The sequence below is a fragment of the Sinocyclocheilus grahami genome, unplaced genomic scaffold (assembly GCF_001515645.1).
Source record: "Sinocyclocheilus grahami isolate Dianchi unplaced genomic scaffold, SAMN03320097.WGS_v1.1 scaffold1417.1, whole genome shotgun sequence".
Classification (NCBI taxonomy): domain Eukaryota; kingdom Metazoa; phylum Chordata; class Actinopteri; order Cypriniformes; family Cyprinidae; genus Sinocyclocheilus; species Sinocyclocheilus grahami.
Genome location: NW_015506596.1, coordinates 9191 through 17931, shown reverse-complemented (window position 1 = coordinate 17931; position 8741 = coordinate 9191). Strand labels below are relative to the sequence as shown.

At 41.4% G+C, this 8741-nt stretch overlaps 2 long non-coding RNA genes across 2 annotated transcripts in view; one reads left to right on the top strand and one right to left on the bottom strand.

The window, feature by feature from the left end:
• LOC107570117 (uncharacterized) overlaps window positions 1–4417 on the top strand; it is a 5695-nt gene extending 1278 nt beyond the window's left edge. Inside the window, exons 2-4 of the long non-coding RNA XR_001606990.1 lie at window positions 598–691; window positions 837–924; window positions 4346–4417. This is a non-coding gene — a long non-coding RNA (uncharacterized lncRNA). The remainder of the gene's footprint in view (window positions 1–597; window positions 692–836; window positions 925–4345) is intronic.
• On the bottom strand, window positions 3301–3626 carry LOC107570118 (uncharacterized). The gene is made up of 2 exons (XR_001606991.1): window positions 3511–3626; window positions 3301–3402 (listed from the first exon to the last, which is right to left on the bottom strand). It is a non-coding gene; the product is annotated as an uncharacterized lncRNA (long non-coding RNA).
• Window positions 4418–8741: the final 4324 nt, after the last annotated feature.

Below are 8741 nucleotides of genomic sequence, written 5' to 3'. Positions count from 1 at the left end.
CCTAAAATAAAACTCCAAAAAGGTGTACAATATGGGACCTTTAATAGACTGAGAATAAGCGTAGCGCTATAGAGTTGCATCAGCCATTCTGACTGGAAAGTTCTCTGGATTGCTTGCATTATAAGGACATTGTATGAGTAAGGGACAAGTACGTCCAGTGTTATTTGAATATTAATGTTATATTGCAAGCATATTTGTTGCAGATACTGTTTCTAAGTTTATTTATTTATATTAATGCGACCCATTTACCGCACGTGAATTACACGCTGTATTATATGCCGTCAACAATCCTTTGAAGTTAAATTATAGCGATCGATCACTTTGACTTGTATAAGTAGAAGATACTTTGTTGTTTATTATTTATAGCTATTATGTAACACTTAAGTGATTCATCTGCTAATTATTATTTTTATTTTATTGTTCTAGAAAACCTTGCACATGTCCATCTATGTTGATGCCAGAGCAATCATTAAAAGACTATCATTAAGACATGACTCTGAGTTCTCTGACAAGAATACTATAGCGGTCAGTGCACATCGATCCAACTATAAATCCTAAATCAGAACGTGATATTAATTAAATTGTGTGGTTTGTTAGGGACTGCTGAACAAACATTAACATTTATAAAGTTGCTTTCAGAAAATGAAGAGTTGTTTACAGGTGCAAAGAATTCTGCATCTGAAGGTTTCATGTAAGTGTAGATAATGATCTTTATGTCCAGTTAATGTTCATTTCAGACAGTTTAAGTGTGCATTTTATTTAATGGCAAAACATAAAAATGTAAATAAAACGGTTAATAAAAATAAGTTTTGCCAGTTGCTGTCTTCTGTCTTTAGACACATTTTAGGTGAAATGAGTTTAGACTGCATGGTGACTTGTGACCAGGCCAAAAGGAAATGGGAGAACCTGAAATTCAAATACAAGGTATTGTACTGTGCTTTTACAAATATCTGTGGCACTTTGTTTTTCTGTAATGTTCAGCAGATATGACCTCTTGAGGAGCTTAACCAGCAAACCTTATCTGCAGAAGCTGGTTGACCAAGGAAGTGTTGCTGATTCAGCTAGTTAAGGGGCCAGTGGGACACAACAGCATCCAAAACACAACTTGTGCATGGTCATTTAATCAGGACAATCTGTAAATATATGAAGTACTTTTATTCAGTTAATTAAAGTTAAATCTGATACACTTTAGAATGATTTTGTATGCTTTTTAATTTTTGTACTTAAATTGTATGTATGGTATTCAGTGAATTAATTCAGTCATGTCGAATTAATTAAAATCATGAAACTTAATTTAACATCAATTTATTAAAAGTTTAACAAATATTACATGTTTAAGGCCCTATGGAATGTTTTATTTTTCCAACCTTATGTTTTATTGTTACCAAATTCAGTTTTAGCATGTCTAATTATTTGAAAGCATAAAACAAGTTTCATTTATTCTTACAATAGCCTTAAGATTTTTTGCTCAGAAATTGTGTATTTACATTTTTTTTAAGGCATAAAACATTAATTTAATCTATCTTTTAAGTAATGAAAATTAAACAAATTTAATTTTTTTGGAAAATAAAGGTAATTTAATATTACAATTAAAACATTGAAAAAATATTGTATGCTTATTCCTTAAAAATAAGGTTTTAATAATTTTAGTAGTAGTAGCAGCAGCCTGTTGCATACATTCTACTGAACAACAGTAATATATTTCTGCCAATGCCCTCAAGTTAAACCGAACGTTTATTTTGACGGGTTGCCGTGAATACCTTTACGTTTCTGTGTGTATGACATGATGATAGTTTTACTCAAATTAAATGGTCAAATGCTCATGAAGTGACTCTCAGAGCAGTTCTGGAGATGTTGTTCATGTATTTATGTCCTCATTAGTGAGACGGCAGACGGTAATATCACCGGAAGCGTCACGAGCGCTTAGAGGGTAGATACTAGAGGGAGTGGGCTCACTTGTGTGTGTCTGTGTGTGAGTCCTGTGATCCCCACCCTTGGTTAATAAAACCCTTTTGATTTATTCTACTCCATGTCTCCTCGCTCCTTCGTTCCTGTGTTCCTCGTGTGTGAAACGTGACAGAACGGCTGACCAAAACCGTAAGCGGCGCTCCTTCTCCCGTGTTTTATTTTTGTTTTTGAACAGTCTTATGTTATTTTTCTCCCGTTTGTCTCCACGGATGGAAGACCGCACTGTGAAGCATGCTGGCCGCGCCGTTGTCAAGCCCGCCAGCCGGGGCTTTCTCCAGCCCGATGGCCTTGCTGAAGACAAGCCCGCCGGACGCTCAGAACCAACCTGCCCTCTGTGAAGCGTGCCGGCCGCGCCGTTGTCAAGTCCGCCAGCCGGGGCTTTCTCCAGCCCGCTGGCCTCACTGAAGACCGGCCCGCCAAGTGTTCATGTGGCAAGCCCGCCGGCGGTTGATCCGTCAAGCTCGCCAGCCGGGGCTTTCTCCAGCCTGCTGACCGGGCCGATGTCAAGCCCGTCAGCTGGGGCTATCTCCAGCCCGCTGGCCTCACCGAAGACAAGCCCGTCGGATGCTCAGAACCAGCCTGCCAAGCGTTCATATGGCAAGCCCCCAGGACGTTCAGCACTCTTGCCCGCCGACCACGCCTTTTGCATGCTGGCCGCGCCGTTGTCAAGCCCGCCAGCCGGGGCTTTCTCCAGCCCGATGGCCTTGCTGAAGACAAGCCCGCCGGACGCTCAGAACCAACCTGCCCTCTGTGAAGCGTGCCGGCCGCGCCGTTGTCAAGTCCGCCAGCCGGGGCTTTCTCCAGCCCGCTGGCCTCACTGAAGACAAGCCCGCCAGATGCTCAGAACCGGCCCGCCAAGTGTTCATGTGGCAAGCCCGCCGGCGGTTGATCCGTCAAGCTCGCCAGCCGGGGCTTTCTCCAGCCTGCTGACCGGGCCGATGTCAAGCCCGTCAGCTGGGGCTATCTCCAGCCCGCTGGCCTCACCGAAGACAAGCCCGTCGGATGCTCAGAACCAGCCTGACAAGCGTTCATATGGCAAGCCCCCAGGACGTTCAGCACTCTTGCCCGCCGACCACGCCTTTCCCCCCCCGATCCAGAAGAGGATGCTAGGGGCAAGGAGAAGGGTGTCGGTTTCAGCCTCAGAGCTCTCTCCAGTGTCAGCCCAGGCTCTGGAGTTCGCTCCTGATTCCCCGTCGAACCCAGGAAGGGCTCCCGATCCCCAGTTCCGCCCAGGCAGGGCTCCCCGATCCCCAGTTCAGCCCAGGAAGGACTCTAGTCCCCTGTCATGGCCCACGGAGGGCCTCGGAACCTGTAAGCGTCCCCAAGTATTTGGGGGGGGGAGTAGTAGGGCTCCAGCCATAGAGGCGGGGGCTGGGGCTGCAGCCTCGAAAGCTGCTCCGCCATGGCCTCCTGAACTGCCTGCACCACCATGTCCTCCTGAAGTCCCTACTCCGCCACGACCTCCTGTGTTCCCTACTCCGCCACAACCTCCTGTGTTCCCTACTCCCCCACGACCTCCTGTGTTCCCTACTCCACCATGACCTCCTGTGTTCCCTACTTCGCCACGAACTCCTGGGTTCCCTACTCCGCCACGTCCTCCTGGGTTCCCTACTCCGCAATGGTGCCCAGAGCTGACAGATCCACCATGGTGCCTGCTCTGGAGGCCTCCCGTCTGGTAACCCTACTCCTAGAGATCTCCAGAGTGCCCCCCCCCCCTATTGGATGTTGTGTGGCATGAGGACACGCCTTCAGGGAGGGGGGGAGTAATGTCAGACTCTGGGCCAAGTTTTGTGTGTGTCTTTACTCCCTATGTGCTCCATCATCCAGTTTCTCTGTCTCGTGTTTTTTAATTCATTGTTCCCAGGTGTTTCCTATGTTGATTGTCTTATGAGTTCCAGGTGTCCCTTGTCTTCCCCTCATCAGTTCCTGTGTATTTAAAGTGTGTTCTAGTTCTTGTCCTTATCCTTGGTCAGTCATTAAACGTCATAGGACACGCCTTCAGGGAGGGGGGAGTAATGTCAGACTCTGGGCCAAGTTTTGTGTGTGTCTTTACTCCCTATGTGCTCCATCATCCAGTTTCTCTGTCTCGTGTTTTTTAATTCATTGTTCCCAGGTGTTTCCTATGTTGATTGTCTTATGAGTTCCAGGTGTCCCTTGTCTTCCCCTCATCAGTTCCTGTGTATTTAAAGTGTGTTCTAGTTCTTGTCCTTATCCTTGGTCAGTCATTAAACGTCATCCCGATGTGTCGAGTCCTGTGATCCCCAGCCTTTGTTGAATAAACCCTTTTGATTTACTTTACTCCGTGTTTCCTCGCTCCTTCGTTCCTGTGTTCCTCGTGTGTGGAACGTGACAGGTATATCTCTTAATTGCTTTATAGGACATTAAGCAGAAACCAAAGATGACTGGGTCACAGACAGAAGGAGGAGAGGAGACAGCAGGTACATGGCTGTTCAATACAGCCATGGATGAGGCTATAGGGGGCAGGCCTTCTGTTACTCCGGTCAATTTGTTTGCATCGGGTGGGCCAGAGGGACCCACAGAAAAAATGCAAGTTGTGACATGCCTTCAGTGGCAATTACTCAGTCCCCACCAGGAGATAACCAGTCCTCAGCAGCAGGCACCCAGTCCACAGAAGCTGAGCCTGGGCCATCTGGAATGCAAGAGAAATCAAAGAGGGAAAGGTCCACGTAAAAGAAATGAAGTGCTTGAGTTTCTCAGGGAAAAGGAAGAAAATGAAGAAAAACAACGACAGGAGGAGTTAGACCGAGAGGAAAGGAGAGTAGAGCAGACAGATAGACACGTTATTGAATATTTTTACAAAAATAGTTGAGAAAATGTGAATAGACTTTTTGTTTCTTATCTTGTTTCTTTAAATTCTTATCAATGGTAGACATTTCATTTTTTAGTTTATTATCAGTCAGTGTGTCATGCTATACTAATAACAATTCTGTGTTGACAATTAAAAAGCATATATGAAAATAATAGCCAGTTTCTGTCTTACTTTTCAAATATGTTCATGGCAGTGTTTGCCCCATCCTGTTTCTCAAAGAACCCAGACACTACACCGTTTAGATGTTTCCCTTATCCACCATTCCTGATTCAAATCATCAGCTTATTATTAGTCTATCAGACTCTTGTTGTATGGTTACTTATGGTTTTGCTTACTTCAGTACTGTTGTACTTTTTTTGTTTATCTCAAACACCAGTTATTGAACAACGATTAAACAACTGAATCTATACATTTGCTTGTCATTCCTTTGTTTTCTTAAAACAAAGACAAAAAATGGACAAAACCTTAATAAACCGCATTTCCTTGAAAATATATTTCATATACCCGAAATTCAGAAATCAAATTTAGGTCAGCAGTGTCATCATTATTGCGTCGATGTGTTCTGTGGTAAGTTCTTAGAAGAAAGAAAAAAAAACAATGAGAAACGCTGCCGCAACCTGGACTATCATTTTCACACTCGCTAAGTGTGTCCCATCGGGTAAGAAATTCTACATGCACACTTGAGATCTTCACGCCCACTTGAACACTTGGGCCAAATACAGGAAATATGTCATGTAAGTAGACAATTGCTCAAGTGCAAAGACCGCAAGTGTGGGTATTTGGACAGGGCTTCTCTCTTCGCTAAACTAAGGAAAGTTTAGCCCTTCTGAGTTCCATAGTTTCCTAGATTTTGCCTTTCTCGTGTTTTGATCCTTGGACTGTTACCTTGTTTTTTATTTATTTCTGCCTGTAGTGATGGGAGAAACAAAGCTTTTCAAAGCATTGAACCAATTGCTTAGAAAAATGATTCGATGTTTCGAATCACTTGAAACAGCACATGCTGGCAACACCTGCTGGTGAAAATGTTGTAAAAGCATGAAGAACTCAGACCAAACTTACAAAACCAATGGAAATGTTCTTCTTTTTTTAAATAAACAATAAGCACTTAAATACTATTAAATATTAGTGCTTGTGTTATGTGTTTTATTTAAGTATAATCCAACCCTTAACACACAATAAACTAAATTAATTATTTAAGGAATTAATTTATTTATGTAATTATTTAATTAAGTATTTTCATTAGAGCTGTCTATAAAAACCAGCAGGCAAGAGTAGTGTTTATCAGTCAGGAGAATGAGGTGTATTTAATTCTATCGTAAGCTCATTTTGTTATTTTTAAGGTATGATGTGATTTGTAGGTTGAAAGTACTGAATGTCTTTACACATTTTTTAGAACTATATAGCCATCTGTGTTAAAGAGAAGTTATCTTTTGTTTAACCCACAACATCTGGACCTGAGTTCTTTATTTTGTATAGTAAAATTTTGTGGGATTTCATGCCACATGATTAACTGATGAAATCAGTTCTATGATATATAGAAAATGGTAACACTGGTTCAAAACAAAAGATTCACAAATGTTTCGAAGCTTTGTGAAGCAGTGTTTCGAACGTGCCCATTACTAGCTGCCTGCCCTGACCTTTGCCTGTCTTGTGGATTACTCTTTTGCCTGTGCCTCAGATGTTATTGTTTGCTGGTGTTTGACACTGCCTATCCTGAGTACACTCTATGTAATAAAGCCTTGCTTCTGGATCCCCAACTCCGTCGTCACGACTCCCTTCATTACATAAAGAGATAAATCCGTGAAAACATCAAATAGATGAAATACCATGAGAGTGTAGTTAAAACAGCAAATTTTGTACTTCACATGAGCCTTATGTACCAAACACATTTGAGATAAATACTACATATTAATATTTGTAGACTTCTTCCCCTCTGAACTGATTTCTTGATGCAAAGAAAACAACTTATTTTGTTATTTTTTTTACTAGAAATTTCCAGGCTGGTGTATCAGGGCATGTTGGAACTGAACTCTGCAGGACATTGGCTCTTCAGAAGCAGATTTGGAGACCACTGAAAACTGCTTGTGCCGCCAACTGTGTATATGCGTAGGTTTTTTATAGGACAAACCATTTGGGCCCATTTGGAAAGCCTACAGTGGATTGCCCACAGAAAACCCACACAGCCCCCCTGTCGGCCCACAGCATTTTTCTCATTGGGAGCCAGTATGATGGTTTACTGTTTATCAATCTGTAATGGGGTGTTCCCTCAACTTCAGGCACTTTTAATAATCATTTGATTTTTATTTTATATAACAGTGTAAGCTAAAGTGAAGTACAAAACATGCTGTTGAAACAACCAATCCCACTATCAGTCAAATTTTTTATACTAACTCGCCTTTCCCATGTCAACCCCATTTCATTTTAATAAAAAAATAAAATAGGCAAACACGTTTAAAAAATGAACTAATACATTAAACATGGGCTAAAATAAAAAAAAGATCAAATATTAGTGCTGTCAATCAGTTAGACAAACCATTTGGGCCCATTTGGAAAGCCTACAGTGGATTGCCCACAGAAAACCCACACAGCCCCCCTGTCGGCCCACAGCATTTTTCTCATTGGGAGCCAGTATGATGGTTTACTGTTTATCAATCTGTAATGGGGTGTTCCCTCAACTTCAGGCACTTTTAATAATCATTTGATTTTTATTTTATATAACAGTGTAAGCTAAAGTGAAGTACAAAACATGCTGTTGAAACAACCAATCCCACTATCAGTCAAATTTTTTATACTAACTCGCCTTTCCCATGTCAACCCCATTTCATTTTAATAAAAAAATAAAATAGGCAAACACGTTTAAAAAAATGAACTAATACATTAAACATGGGCTAAAATAAAAAAAAGATCAAATATTAGTGCTGTCAATCAGTTAAAAAAATAACTAATCACATTTTTCTGAAATTAATCGTGATTCATCGCAATTAATCCCAACTAACATTAAAGTTTTTAAATATATTTTTATATTGCAATTTCATATTCAATATTCAAATTAATGTAGAAACAACATAAAGACAGTATATTTTGAATTATTTGTTTAATGGCATCGTTTTATATGACTGAAGGCGAGTATCAGTGATATCAGTACTACTGATCTCTCTAGGAAATTGTTCTTTTTTTTCCTAATATTAACCATTGATTATAGCCATTCAACATTACAGTATAATTGAGAGCTATCAATTTGAACATTTATTAGAAAATAACAGCTTCTAATTAAGTTAACTTAAAACAATCTTAACATAAACCCATTATAATGAATGTCACATTTACCCGTGCCCTTCAGCAAGTAGGAAATATACAGAAATAGAATAAAGTTATCAAACCAGCATGGCACCACAAATGGCAGCAAGGATGCTGAGCTCCGCGATTCTTCTATTGTTTTTGTTTGTTTGTTCTGTGTTTTGTCATTCTTCTTCTATAAGTTTTACCAGAGACGAACTCCTTAACATTAAGCAGCACATCCCAGACAACATTTTTCCGGTTTTTGATTATTCGGACATTTTGTTGGACATTCTAGTCGGAGGTACAACTGTGTTGTTCAAACGCGCGTTTAGACGCAGAAGAGGGAAACGCGCCGGCGCTCTAGTGAAGCTCCGCGTGTGCGGCTTTCGGACTGCGCTCCCAAGCATTCATCTTGCGAATGTCCGTTCCCTTCCTAACAAAATAGACGAACTACTTCTCCTCACCCGCACTAACAAGGACTTTTCAAACTCTGCTGCACTGTGCTTCACTGAAACCTGGCTGAGTAAAGCCATTCCAGACAACGCGCTTCATCTGCCGGGCTACCAGCTGTTCAGAGCAGATCGCATCGCGGAGTTAACGGGGAAAACCAGAGGTGGTGGATTGTGTTTCTACATCAACGAAAGTTGGTGTTCAGATGTAACAA